Genomic DNA, 12,481 nt, shown 5'->3' on the forward strand with positions numbered 1-12,481 from the left:
TTGGTGCTGGAGGAACGTATGCGCTCTCTTTTGCGGACGGCGGGGCTACCGGACGTCTGGAGGGAATTTCATCCAACTGAACGCGACTTTACGTTCTATTCTAATCCTCATGACAGTTTTTGTAGAATTGAGCATATATTCATGCAGGTCCAGTAACTCCCCTCGGTCCGGCGGATAACTATTCCCTCCTCACCCTGGTCAGACCATGATCCTTTGGTACTCCTCCTTGCCCTTTCTGGGTCGGAACGACGCCCTTTTCATTGGCGCATCAATGACTCTTTACTGACCACTCAGGCTACCTGCCAAGAAATAGAATTCTTCTTACGGACATACTTTACGGAAAACTCGGGATCGGTCTCTTCAGCAGTGCCCCTATGGGAAGCGCATAAGGCCACGGTGCGGGGTCATGTTATACAGCTGGCTGCAGTCCGGAAGCGGGAGCGGGAACGCCGACTCTTGGAGCTTCATTCTCTCCTGACCTCTGCGGATGCGCGTTGGAAGTCATCTCCATCCGTGGCCCATAAACGCGCTCGGGACGCTCTGGCGACAGAATTGTACCTCCTTGCCTCTCCGGAGGCGGAACGGGCCTTGCGTTGGACCAAACATAAATTCTATTCCTGTGCTAATAAGCCCGGTCCCATGCTAGCCAGGAAACTCAATTCTGTGGGGAAACCCCATAAACCGATTCGGCTTCGACTTTCCACGGGTGGCTGTACTTCTAATCCCTGGCAGATTGTTTCCCGATTCTCGGACTTCCTTTCGCGTCTCTATGCTGCCCCAGATCCATTCCCTGTGGCCCAGGCAGAGGCATTCTTTCAGGACCTCCATCTTCCTGGATTAACCGAGGCAGCACAGGCGGCCCTCAACACAGGTGTCACCGTACCGGAAGTGCTACAAGCAATCAAATCTTTACGGTCCACCGCGGCCCCAGGTCCAGGCGGCTTCTCCGGTCTCTATTATAAAAAATTCTCAGCCCTATTGGCGCCCCTTTTAGCTGCCTACTTTAATGAGTTACGACAGGGCTCCTTGCCCTCTCCGGACGCACTTAGGGCACATATCTCTATGATTCCTAAGACGACCGATGATGTCCAGGAACCGTAAGCCTTCCGGCCCATCTCTCTTAATGAAGACTTGAAGATATTGGGCAAGATCCTTAGTTTTCGCATCAATAAATATTTGTGTAGCCTGGTCCACAGGGACCAAGTAGGGTTCGTCCTCGGGAGGCAGGCGGGTGATAACGTCCGTAAGGTGGTCCATCTTATACATTTTCTTCAACAACGGAAAATCCCAGGATTCTTACTGTCCTTGGACATATATAAAGCTTTTGATTCTCTATCCTGGGAATATCTGCGGTTTGTGCTGTCTCGCTGGGGTTTCGGGGATTCTATTCTCTCTTGGATTCAAGCCTTGTATTCCTTTCCTTCGGCTTCCGTTAAATACGCTGGGTATTTCTCGGATCCCTTTCCTGTTGGGCGAGGGACGAGGCAGGGCTGCCCGCTGTCCCCGGCGCTCTTTGTCCTGGCGCTTGAGCCACTGGCTTTAGCGCTCCGGACCGACTGCAATGTATCGGGGGTTCCATACGCAGGACAGGAGTTTAAGCTGAGCCTCTTTGCGGACGATGCCCTCTTGACCCTTACTAATCCTCTGACGACGCTTCCTAATTTGCAACGGGTTCTTGAGCGCTTCTCCTTGATCTCGGGTCTACGTATTAATTTGGATAAAACCGTTGCTCTCAATATTACTTTGGCTTCAGATTTGGTTTCGCACCTACAATCCCACTTGTCAGGAATCTAGGAGTGACCAGAAAGGTGTGGACTGACACAGGGAAACGCAGGTTCCAGGTATAGTATAATAATACAGTTTATTATTAGCCACCCAGATATATATATATATATATATATATATATATATATATATATATAAACGCACAGTGAACAAACCAACCTTCCACTAATCTTAGTAGGTGCAGGAACACAGGCGTAGTCAGGGCTGGAGAGGTGGAACGGTCAGGCCGGCCATAGGCTTCTGTAATGACCGTTTGGTGGTACCTCTAGTGGTCCCCAGGACAGGATTCCCCAGGGCGCGGAGTCTAAGTCCCAGTCTGCTTATTCACCAGGGCCCCTGATGGTGGGGATGGACTTGGAGCAGACAGGAACCAGGTCGCGGCCCCTGAGTACACCTGCTAGTGGAAGAGGGATCCGCCAGAGGTATGTGCAGGTACGGCTGGATCCGTGCAGGATGGATGGATGGCAGAGTAGTTAGCGTGGTCAGACGGGCCAAGTCAGCAACGTGCGGGCAGCAAGGTACCAAAGGAGCAGGCAGAGAATGGTCAAGGTCACAAGCCGGGTTCAGTAACTTACGGGCAGCGCGGTACAGGGGATCAGGCAGAAGGATGGTCAGGCAAGATAGGGGTTCAACAGGAGATGGTCAGCAGAGATCAGGATCAAGCCGGGTCAGCAACGAAGCAGGAACACAAGATACCAGGTACAGAGGCTCATGGGAAAACATACACCAAGGCCCAGATCACAGGCCTGGTCATGCCTAAAATACACCTTTCTGCAATCAGCCCCAGGTTTGGCTGATTGCACGTGTGAGCTTCTGGCTGCTGAGAGCACCCGCTGGTCAGCTCTGGTACTGCAGCCCACACGGCAGATGAGTCCCACCACCAGTGCTGAGTCCATTCCTGACAGTACCCCCCCTCAAGGAGCGGCCTCAGGACGCTCCAGACAGTCCTTAGTGGGCAAAATGTTCCACCGCACGGGTCAGGTAACTGGCTGAATATCCATCTGCCAGAGAAAACCGGCTGGCTGAGTTTCCTGCTGGTAGACCTCTTTGTGTAGGAGAACCCAGGAAGGCAGGTCACTGGGCACAGGATTTCCAGGAGCAGGCTGGGAATCAGTTATTGGCCAGTTTAGCTGGACATCAGGGGCTGGCATGTCGGGATGTGCAGTGGGCAGAGGCACGTCAGCGGGCACCGAGTCATCTGGCACGACAGCGGGCACCAAGTCATCAGGTCATGTGGCTCAACAGCGGGCACTGGGTCCTCAGGCATCAGGTCATCTGGCTCGACAGCGGGCACCGAGTCAACTGGCACGACAGCGGGCACCGAGTCATCAGGCATCAAGTCATCTGGCTCGACAGCAGGCACCAAGTCAATTGGCACCGAGTCAACTGGTACGACAGCGGGCACCAAGTCAACTGGCACGACAGCGGGCACCGAATCATCAGGCATCAAGTCATCAGGCTCGACAGCGGGCACCGAGTCAACTGGCACCGAGTCAACTGGCACGACAGTGGGCACCGAGTCAACTGGTACAACAGCGGGCACCAAGTCAACGGGCACGACAGCGGGCACCGAATCATCAGGCATCAAGTCATCTGGCTCGACAGTGGGCACCGAGTCAACTGGCACCGAGTCAACTGGTACAACAGCGGGCACCGAATCATCAGGCATCAAGTCATCTGGCTCGACAGCAGGCACCAAGTCAATTGGCACCAAGTCAACTGGTACGACAGCGGGCACCGAATCATCAGGCATCAAGTCATCAGGCTCGACAGCGGGCACCGAGTCAACTGGCACCGAGTCAACTGGCATGACAGCAGGCACCGAGTCAACTGGCACGACAGTGGGCACCGAGTCAACTGGTACAACAGCGGGCACCAAGTCAACGGGCACGACAGCGGGCACCGAATCATCAGGCATCAAGTCATCTGGCTCGACAGTGGGCACCGAGTCAACTGGCACCGAGTCAACTGGTACAACAGCGGGCACCGAATCATCAGGCATCAAGTCATCTGGCTCGACAGCGGGCACCGAGTCAACTGGCACCGAGTCGACTGGCACGACAGCGGGCACCGAGTCAACTGGCACAGAGTCGACTGGCACTGAGTCGACTGGCACGATGGTACAGCGAGTGGGAGCAGGGTACTGACATGTGGTAGATAGCAGGGTATACTGGGCTGTCACTGGGGGTGCTGTCGGGAATGCAGGAAAAGAGCTTTGAGCAGAGGAATGATGAGAAACAGGACTGGTTCGTTGCAAGCCGATTGGGGCTGGATGTAACAAGTCTGACGATGTCTGCAGTAAGGGTTGGACAACGCTCAGCTTACACAAGGCCTGTCTGGTCAAAGATTGCACTGCGTTTATACACTTCTTTAGCACATGTGGTGAACATGCTGAATAATGCTCCAAGAAGCAATCCGGATCATTCTCCAACAACCATACCAGTGATATTATTTGACTCACCCTGAATGGAGGAAGGAATTCATCCCTGCTTTCAGGGGTACTAGATGAAGCCAACTCAACACAAGCCTGAATCAATGGTTGCACCTCAGAGAGCTCTAGGACCTGACCTACTAGGGAATGAGCGACCCGTATGCACTCTAGCAGCTGATCCCTGGTATACTCCCGCAGAGTCTGATAGGCATATTCTCTGTCATCAAAGACTAGCATAGACAAATATATAACCTCATCAGGATGCATCCTTCACAACAAGTCAAGATGGCTTCCCTGTGCAGCCACTTCTGGTCAGGAAAGGCCTTGGTGTGATGTCAGGAATCTAGGAGTGACCAGAAAGGTGTGGACTGACACAGGGAAACGCAGGTTTCAGGTATAGTATAATAATACAGCTTATTATTAGCCACCCAGATATATATATATATATATACTGTATATATATAAAAACGCAGAGTGAACAAACCAACCTTCCACTAATCTTAGTAGGTGCAGGAACACAGGCGTAGTCAGGGCTGGAGAGGTGGAATGGTCAGGCCGGCCGTAGGGTTCTGTAATGACCGTTTGGTGGTACCTCTAGTGGTCCCCAGGACAGGATTTCCCAGGGCGCGGAGTCTAAGTCCCAGTCTGCTTATTCACCAGGGCCCCTGATGGTGGGGATGGCCTTGGAGCAGACAGGAACCAGGTCGCGGCCCCTGAGTACACCTGCTAGTGGTAGAGGGATCCGCCAGAGGTATGTGCAGGTACGGCTGGATCCGTGCAGGATGGATGGGTGGCAGAGTAGTTAGCGTGGTCAGACTGGCCAAGTCAGCAACGTGCGGGCAGCAAGGTACCAAAGGAGCAGGCAGAGAATGGTCAAGGTCACAAGCCGGGTTCAGTAACTCACGGGCAGCGCGGTACAGGGGATCAGGCAGAAGGATGGTCAGGCAAGCCAGGGGTTCAACAGGAGACGGTCAGCAGAGGTCAGGATCAAGCCGGGTCAGCAACGAAGCAGGAACACAAGATACCAGGTACAGAGGCTCATGTAAAACAAACATACACCAAGGCCCAGATCACAGGCCTGGTCATGCCTTAAATACACCTTTCTGCAATCAGCCCCAGGTTTGGCTGATTGCACGTGTGAGCTTCTGGCTGCTGAGAGCACCCGCTGGTCAGCTCTGGTACTGCAGCCCACACAGCAGATGAGTCCCACCACCAGTGCCGAGTCCATTCCTGACACCACTTCCCTTACCGGTGGGCTTCCTCTTCTCTTGAATACTTGGGCATTCGCTTGACCCCCACCTATGACTCCCTTTTTGCTGCAAATTATTATCCTTTGCTTAGCTCCTTATCTTCTCTTATGCATTCCTGGCAATTTCCGCACCTGTCTTGGATAGGACGGGTTCATTCAGTGAAAATGACCATCTTGCCGAAATTGTTATATTATTTTCGCACCCTCCCAGTACGGGTTCCCCCTCATTTTCTTCGGTTGCTTCAGGCAAAGTTTATGCGTTTTATCTGGGCCAATAAGCATCCCAGAGTCTCTAGAAATACGCTCTTTGCTCATAGACTCCAAGGTGGTCTTGGGGTACCCAATGTAACTAAGTATTATCAGGCGAGCCAAATTGCCCCACTGTCTATGTTGCACGCTTCCTCCGATGTTCCTCTCTGGGTCCTGCTGGAACTACCTAATTGTGCCCCTATCGCACTGTCGACACTTCTATGGCTTCCCCCTACCCTGCGCCCTATGGCGCTGAGTCCGATGTTGCTCCATGGCCTACGAGTCTGGGACTCGGTACGTTACTCCAGTGGCCTGATGTCACCCTTTTTGCCCTTGCTTCCAATCGTTAATAACCCTCTTTTCCCGCCGGGTCTAGATCACCCGAGGGCATTTTCTTGGTGGGTGGCTCATGGTTTCTCACAGGTGCGACACTTTTTGATTTTTCGGTCCTTTCCCACCTGGAATGTCCTCCGGGAGTCTCGGGATGTTCCCCCAGCGGAATTTTTTCGGTACCTTCAATTGCGGCACTGGCTACTCTCGCTGAGGGCCACTTCTGCTTTCCCATATCAGAAATCTGCCTTTGAACGGCTTTGCCAGCAGCGTCCGGGCGCCCCGGGCCTTATCTCCCTTCTTTACGCAGCTTTGAACAGATGCTCGTCGCACACTTCTCTTTCATATGTAGTTCAGTGGGAACGCGACCTGGGAGTGGCTGTGGATCCGGAGGACTGGAATAAAGCCTGGTCACTCATAGCTAAATGTTCGATTAATACGACCACGCTGGAAGCAGCCTATAAGGTATTGTTTCGTTGGTACTGGGTTCCGGCTCGTCTGGCCCAGGCTAACCCTGCCTGTAGTGATCGATGTTTTCGGGGTTGTGGCCATCGTGGCGATGTACTGCATATCTGGTGGTCATGCCCGAGGTTGGTTCGTTTTTGGTCTCCTGTGTTTGGCCTCCTTTTCACTTTGTTTCATCTCTCCATACACCGGGATGCTCGGTATGCTTTGCTTCATTGCCCCATACCGGGCCTCTTGGCTCGTCAGCAGCGATTGGCTTCCTATTTGTTTTTATCGGCCACTAGGACAATTGCTCAGGCCAGGAAGAGTCCGTTTGTACTTTTTCAGGGGGTGCGGGATCGTATGACTACTATGATGCTCAATGAACAGATGTCGAGTATATGCAACGACTCTCAACATAAATTTTTGAAAATATGGGAGCCGTGGTTGCAATATGCCTTTCCCACGCTCCCCCCGGCCAGTGTAGGGAGGTGATGGAGTTTTGTATTTGCGCTCATGGACCCTTGCTCTTTGGTGTGTGTTTTTGTTTTTTTGGTTTGTTTTTTTCTCTCTCTTTCTTCTCTGCTCTTCTTCTCTCCTTTTCTGTTTGTTTTGATGTGACAGTGGACAGCTGTCTTTAGTTGCGATAATCTGAGTTTCACTGATGTTATTGTAACCTATGTGTCATTGATAGCCCCTGCGTGGGCATACGTTTTGCCTTATTGGAATTAGAGCGTTGTCTGCTCTATTATGCATTTTCTATCGGTGCAAATCATATCCCCTGCGTGGGCGTGTTTTGTTGCCTCTGTTTTATACTGTTTAAAATTAATAAAAACCATTGAAATACAAAAAGGTAATTAACCAATCAATGATATCCCATTATCCCTGGAAATCTCAATAATAAAAAGGTTTCATTTAGATCAGGCATGTCCAAAGTCCGGCCCGCGGGCCATTTACGGCCCGAGGGTCGGTTTAATACGGCCCTCCATGTCAGTGTCTTATGGAGCGAATATGGAGCGGCCGGTCCGGTATTTCCACCGCGGCCGTGTCAGAATACCGGGCCGGCCGCAAAGCTCTGCAGCGGGACCTTACCTGTTCCTCTATCCAGCGGCGCGCTGTCTTCCCGGCTTCTGTAGTGTGGGCGCTGGGCATGACAGCCCGGTGCCAAGTGCGCATGCGCAAGAAGCGGTGCTTTTTGTGAATGGTAAGGCGGTACCTGGGACACATGACAGATCCCAGAAGCCGCCGGACCAATCACAAAGCGCAAGTGCTTCTCGCTCATGCGCACTGGGCACCCGGCTGTCATGCCGAGCGCCATTACAGAAGCCGGGAAGACAGCGCGCGGCTGGATCGAGGAACAGGTAAGATCAAAGAACAACTGCGGAAGTAAGAGCGGGTACCTGTCAAATTCAGGTACCCGCTCCCCACCTCCCCAAAGGTCAGCAGTCACCTGTACTGTCCGCAGTCTCTGGTCATCCCTGTGCTGTCCGCAGTCTCTGGTCATCCCTGTGCTGTCCGCAGTCTCTGGTCATCCCTGTGCTGTCCGCAGTCTCTGGTCATCTCCTGTACTGTGTCTGCAGTCCATTAGTTCAGAATTTTTTTTTTTCCTGTTTTCTGCCTCTAAAACCTAGGTGCGTCTTATGGTCAGGTGCGTCTTATACGTCGAAAAATACGGTAACTTGGCATAAAATAATTTATTTGCATTTAATTGTAATGGTTCAAAGAATGTTTGGAAAAATGTTCGGCCCTCCACCATGTTCACTTCATCCAATCTGGCCCTCTTTGAAAAAAGTTTGGACACCCCTGATTTAGATACTTGCCTATTTCCCACGTTTTAAATCAAATCGCAGTGTCTTGCCAGAACCCGGCCATGCTGCTCATCCACTTATCTGAAAGAAGATAGAGGTTCCACTAAATAAAAAACCCAAGAGGATGACAAGGGGCATTAAGCCCCAATAATTTATCAAATTTTAAAACAAATTATAATATCAACTAAACATTAATAGACAATTCTGATATTTTATAACCTTAAAATACTTTCCAAGCTTATACAACATTACTTTAGAAGACTCAACCATTCAAATTATGAGCATTGCACATGAATACTGCTCTGTTGGGACCACAAAGAGCCTGCAATCAATGGGAAATCATTTGCAATCGCATTCTACACTGTTCCAAGGTGGGCAGAAATGAGCAGTGAAGGGGGATTAATGGCATTGTAGACAAACAATGCTACAGTGGGCTTGGGAGGTCCTATCTAAATGCTGCTCTAGCAAATGAGCAGCAAGGGATGGCTATGTGCATTGCATCTGAATGCTGCTCTGTTGGGACCACAAAGAGCCTGCAACCAACGGGAAATCATTTGCAATGCATTCTACACTGCTCCAAGGTGGGCAGAAATGAGCAGTGAAGGGGGATTAATGGCATTGTAGACAAACAATGCTACAGTGGGCTTGATTGCGCAACATTTCATCATTTCCATTTTATAGAAAACCCCACTCAAGTCAATGAGTGAATCACTATGGGCATTGCGTATGAACAGTGCTCTGTTGGGAACACAAAGAGCATATGCGCAAAGGGAAATCATTTGCAATACATTCTACACTGCTCCAGGGTGGGCATAAATGAGCAGTGGAGGGGAATTACTAACCACAAAAGTCTTGTGACGAACATGGCGGGGACGGGGGGGAGAGTGACGACTTATTTTTTTGAAGTGGGAGCGGCACAAGCCTGACCTTTTCCCCAAGGGGATAAGGATTCTGACATAGTACCAAAAGTCTGACCCAGGAATAGAGATTGTTGATTTTGGCTTGGCCGAAGCGTTTGTTGACTCTAGTATGGTGCCCTCATACTAGAATCAAAAAAAACTCAGAACCATTCCAAAATCAACTCTCTGTATTCCCAGGAAGAAAGGATGTACAGTTCTAAGACAATCCTCCCATTTCCATCATAAGCCATAATTGAGCGTTTGGACCAACTGTGAGGCTGCAGTGAGGCAGTGGGAAAGGAGACTGAAATCATATCCAGCCCCGGCCTTCTCAGAGAAGTGGGCACTCCTTCCCCAATCCAGCAAAGTCTGAGATTGACTCAGTCTCCAAGCCCGCTGCTACATAGCAGCTTTGCAATTGGTCCAGATGCTCAACCATAGCTCACAACAGAAAGTTAAGAATGTCTTACAACAGTAGACCCTTTACTTCCAGAGAGTGGGGGCACTCTCCGTAGACTTTCCCAAGAGGGATCAGAGTGAAATCCTTGTTTAGCCTTTCATCTCTGTATTCTGCTGAAAGAGAACTAGTTTCAAGCTATGGATGGAAGGAAAGGGATTGTTCCGACGGCAAGCGAGAAGACGGGAGCTTGAGTCTGAGCGATTCCAGTGTCAGTCAATACAAGTTAAAGGGATGGACGCTGCTCCACAGACTCCAGTAGTCCAGCGTTGAGGAATGGCCTCAGCCTCTGTTCTGGCCACGCCCTCCGATGTGTTTTACCCCGCCCAACGGGGCTTGGTCACTCAAGTAATGAGTTATGATAAAAGCTCATAACTCAATCTGTTGATATTTAGCAAGCTTTAGACTATCATTCATAACTCAGCTTAGGAATGCATTCAAGTAAATTCATTTTTGGGTCCACAAAAGTGTGTGGCTAACCCATGCCATGAGTTAAAATAAAAGCTCATAACTCTGGCGATACCTTTATGCAAGTAATAGACTATCATTCTGAGAGTTTTATAATTAGGTACCTACCATCCACTAAAGCTGCAGGAGCAGAAAAGGGTTTCCTTCTTGATTGGTGTATTCATGGCTTGCCATGTTGCTTGGAGAGATCATAGCTTCCCATGTTGCTTGGAGAGATCATAGCTTCCCATGTTGCTTGGAGAGATCATAGCTTCCCATGTTGCTTGGAGAGATCATAGCTTCTGTCTGGACACTGAAAAGAAAATTTACAATAGCATAATGCCTACTTTGCAATTGGTCCAGATGCTCAACCATAGCTCACAACAGAAAGTTAAGAATGTCTTACAACAGTAGACCCTTTACTTCCAGAGAGTGGGGGCACTCTCCGTAGACTTTCCCAAGAGGGATCAGAGTGAAATCCTTGTTTAGCCTTTCATCCCTGTATTCTGCTGAAAGAGAATTCCTTGAAACCGGTAACCTGCAGGGTAAGCACAAGTTGTGGGCTGAAGAGACGAACGGACACCTGATGAAGCAGTATTGCGTTGCTCTGATCCACCAAAGCTCACGAAAGACAACCTACAACCCAGGAGCTCCTTCTCAGCTAGAGACTTCAGACTGAACCAGAAAGACTCTCCAATCCCAGGAGTTAAAGAGTTATAAAATTTCATACCTCTGGTGATATTCAGCAAGCTACAGGCTATACTTATTTGGCAATACATTTAGTAAATTTAATTTTGGGTCCACAGAACTTTGTGGCTAACCCAAGTCATGAGTTTTGATAAAAGCTCATAACTCAGTCTGGTGATATTTTGCAAGCTATAGACTATCATTCATAACTCAGCTTAGGAATGCATTCAAGTAAATTCATTTTTGGGTCCACAAAAGTGTGTGGCTAACCCATGCCATGAGTTATAATAAAAGCTCATAACTCTGGCAATACCTTTTGCAAGCAATAGACGATCATTCTGAGCATTTTAGATTAGGTACCCACCATCCACCAATGCTGCAGGAGCAGAAAAGGGTTTCCATCTTCATCGGTGTATTCATGGTTTCCCATGTTGCTTGGAGAGATCATGCCTTCCATCTGGACACAGAAAAGAAAATTTACAATAACAGAATGCCTACTTATCCAAAGTATATGGAAATCTTCATGTTGGGTTAAATAACACACAATGTAGACATGTCATGATGTAGAGGTTCTCATTGCTAACATAAAATGCTGCTGTCTGGCTATTATTCCTACCCCTGGTTTAAGTGTGTTCCAGGTCACGTACCTCTGAATAGGCAGATCTATGAAGGTCCAAGTTACAAGGCTCTATGCATACTTGTCGTGGTTTAGTTCCTCTTACACAAGCCATAGATTATACCATTTTCTATTCCTCCACCATGGATGAAAGGAAAGAAAAATCGCTCGATTCCCACATCAACACAGTCAATGTTGATGGGAGAATCCCTCCCACAGCAGTATGGTCCCATCAGGGAGTGTTGGGAGCCTTCGCTGCCGAAAGAACACAAATGATCACTGTGGGTGGCTACAGCTACCAGCAGCGCTCTCATGAGAAAAATCTGACAGGCTGGTTGTACTAAAGTAGTTTGGTGGATCGATTTCAGTACAACCAGGCCATCCAAAGATGGATCGAATCTCGCACGGTCCCTACTGAACCTGATGAAACTTGATTCATCTATGGTCAGCTTTAGTGTTACAGATTATCAGCAAGACAGGCAGACAATTGATATTTTTATTAGATGAAAACCTTAAGGAAAGCTTCTATTGCTTCTTATATTTACAGCTAATAACTAATTTAAAAAAAAAAAAAAAAAAAAAAAAAAAAAAAAAGGATTTTTTTTTTAATAAAAATCCAAAAACTATTTTATTGAAAAATGGCTAAGAAAGTCCATAGACACAGTTTTGACCGATAATTCTTTGTGGCCATAATTGGCCCAATCTTTACTGTCAAATCAAAACTACCCCACATACATATGTTGCAAAATAGTCAAATGTGGACATAATTATACGTTTGTCACGTTTTGACTTCAAAATCTTCAAAGGAAGTGGAGGTTAAATCTGATAGAATACATTTCAAAGAAAATAGTGATTATTTTATAGATATATCAAAGGAAACGGTTCTATGCATTCTTATTTCAGATCAACCCGCTCTTCCCCGAAGGAGAAAAAACATGTTGGTATTCATATGTATAATCATGTCAACATTTGACTGTTCTCTTGTAACATGTGAGGTGGTTTTGTCTGACAGTAAAGATTGGGCCATTTACTGGACACAATGAATTAAATCGGCCAAAGCAGTATGTTTCAATACTCGA

General features: G+C 48.6%; 1 long non-coding RNA gene across 1 annotated transcript; it reads right to left on the reverse strand.

The window, feature by feature from the left end:
- Positions 1–8,183: 8,183 nt before the first annotated feature.
- Positions 8,184–11,245, reverse strand: LOC149435418 (uncharacterized). Its single transcript, XR_016308493.1, has 3 exons — positions 11,151–11,245; positions 10,229–10,412; positions 8,184–8,377 (listed from the first exon to the last, which is right to left on the reverse strand). It is a non-coding gene; the product is annotated as an uncharacterized LOC149435418 (long non-coding RNA).
- Between the last annotated feature and the right edge of the window lie 1,236 nt (positions 11,246–12,481).

Source organism: Staurois parvus, unplaced genomic scaffold, assembly GCF_062004578.1.
Source record: "Staurois parvus isolate SC_StPar_1 unplaced genomic scaffold, SC_StPar_1.0 ptg001519l, whole genome shotgun sequence".
In the NCBI taxonomy this organism is placed as follows: domain Eukaryota; kingdom Metazoa; phylum Chordata; class Amphibia; order Anura; family Ranidae; genus Staurois; species Staurois parvus.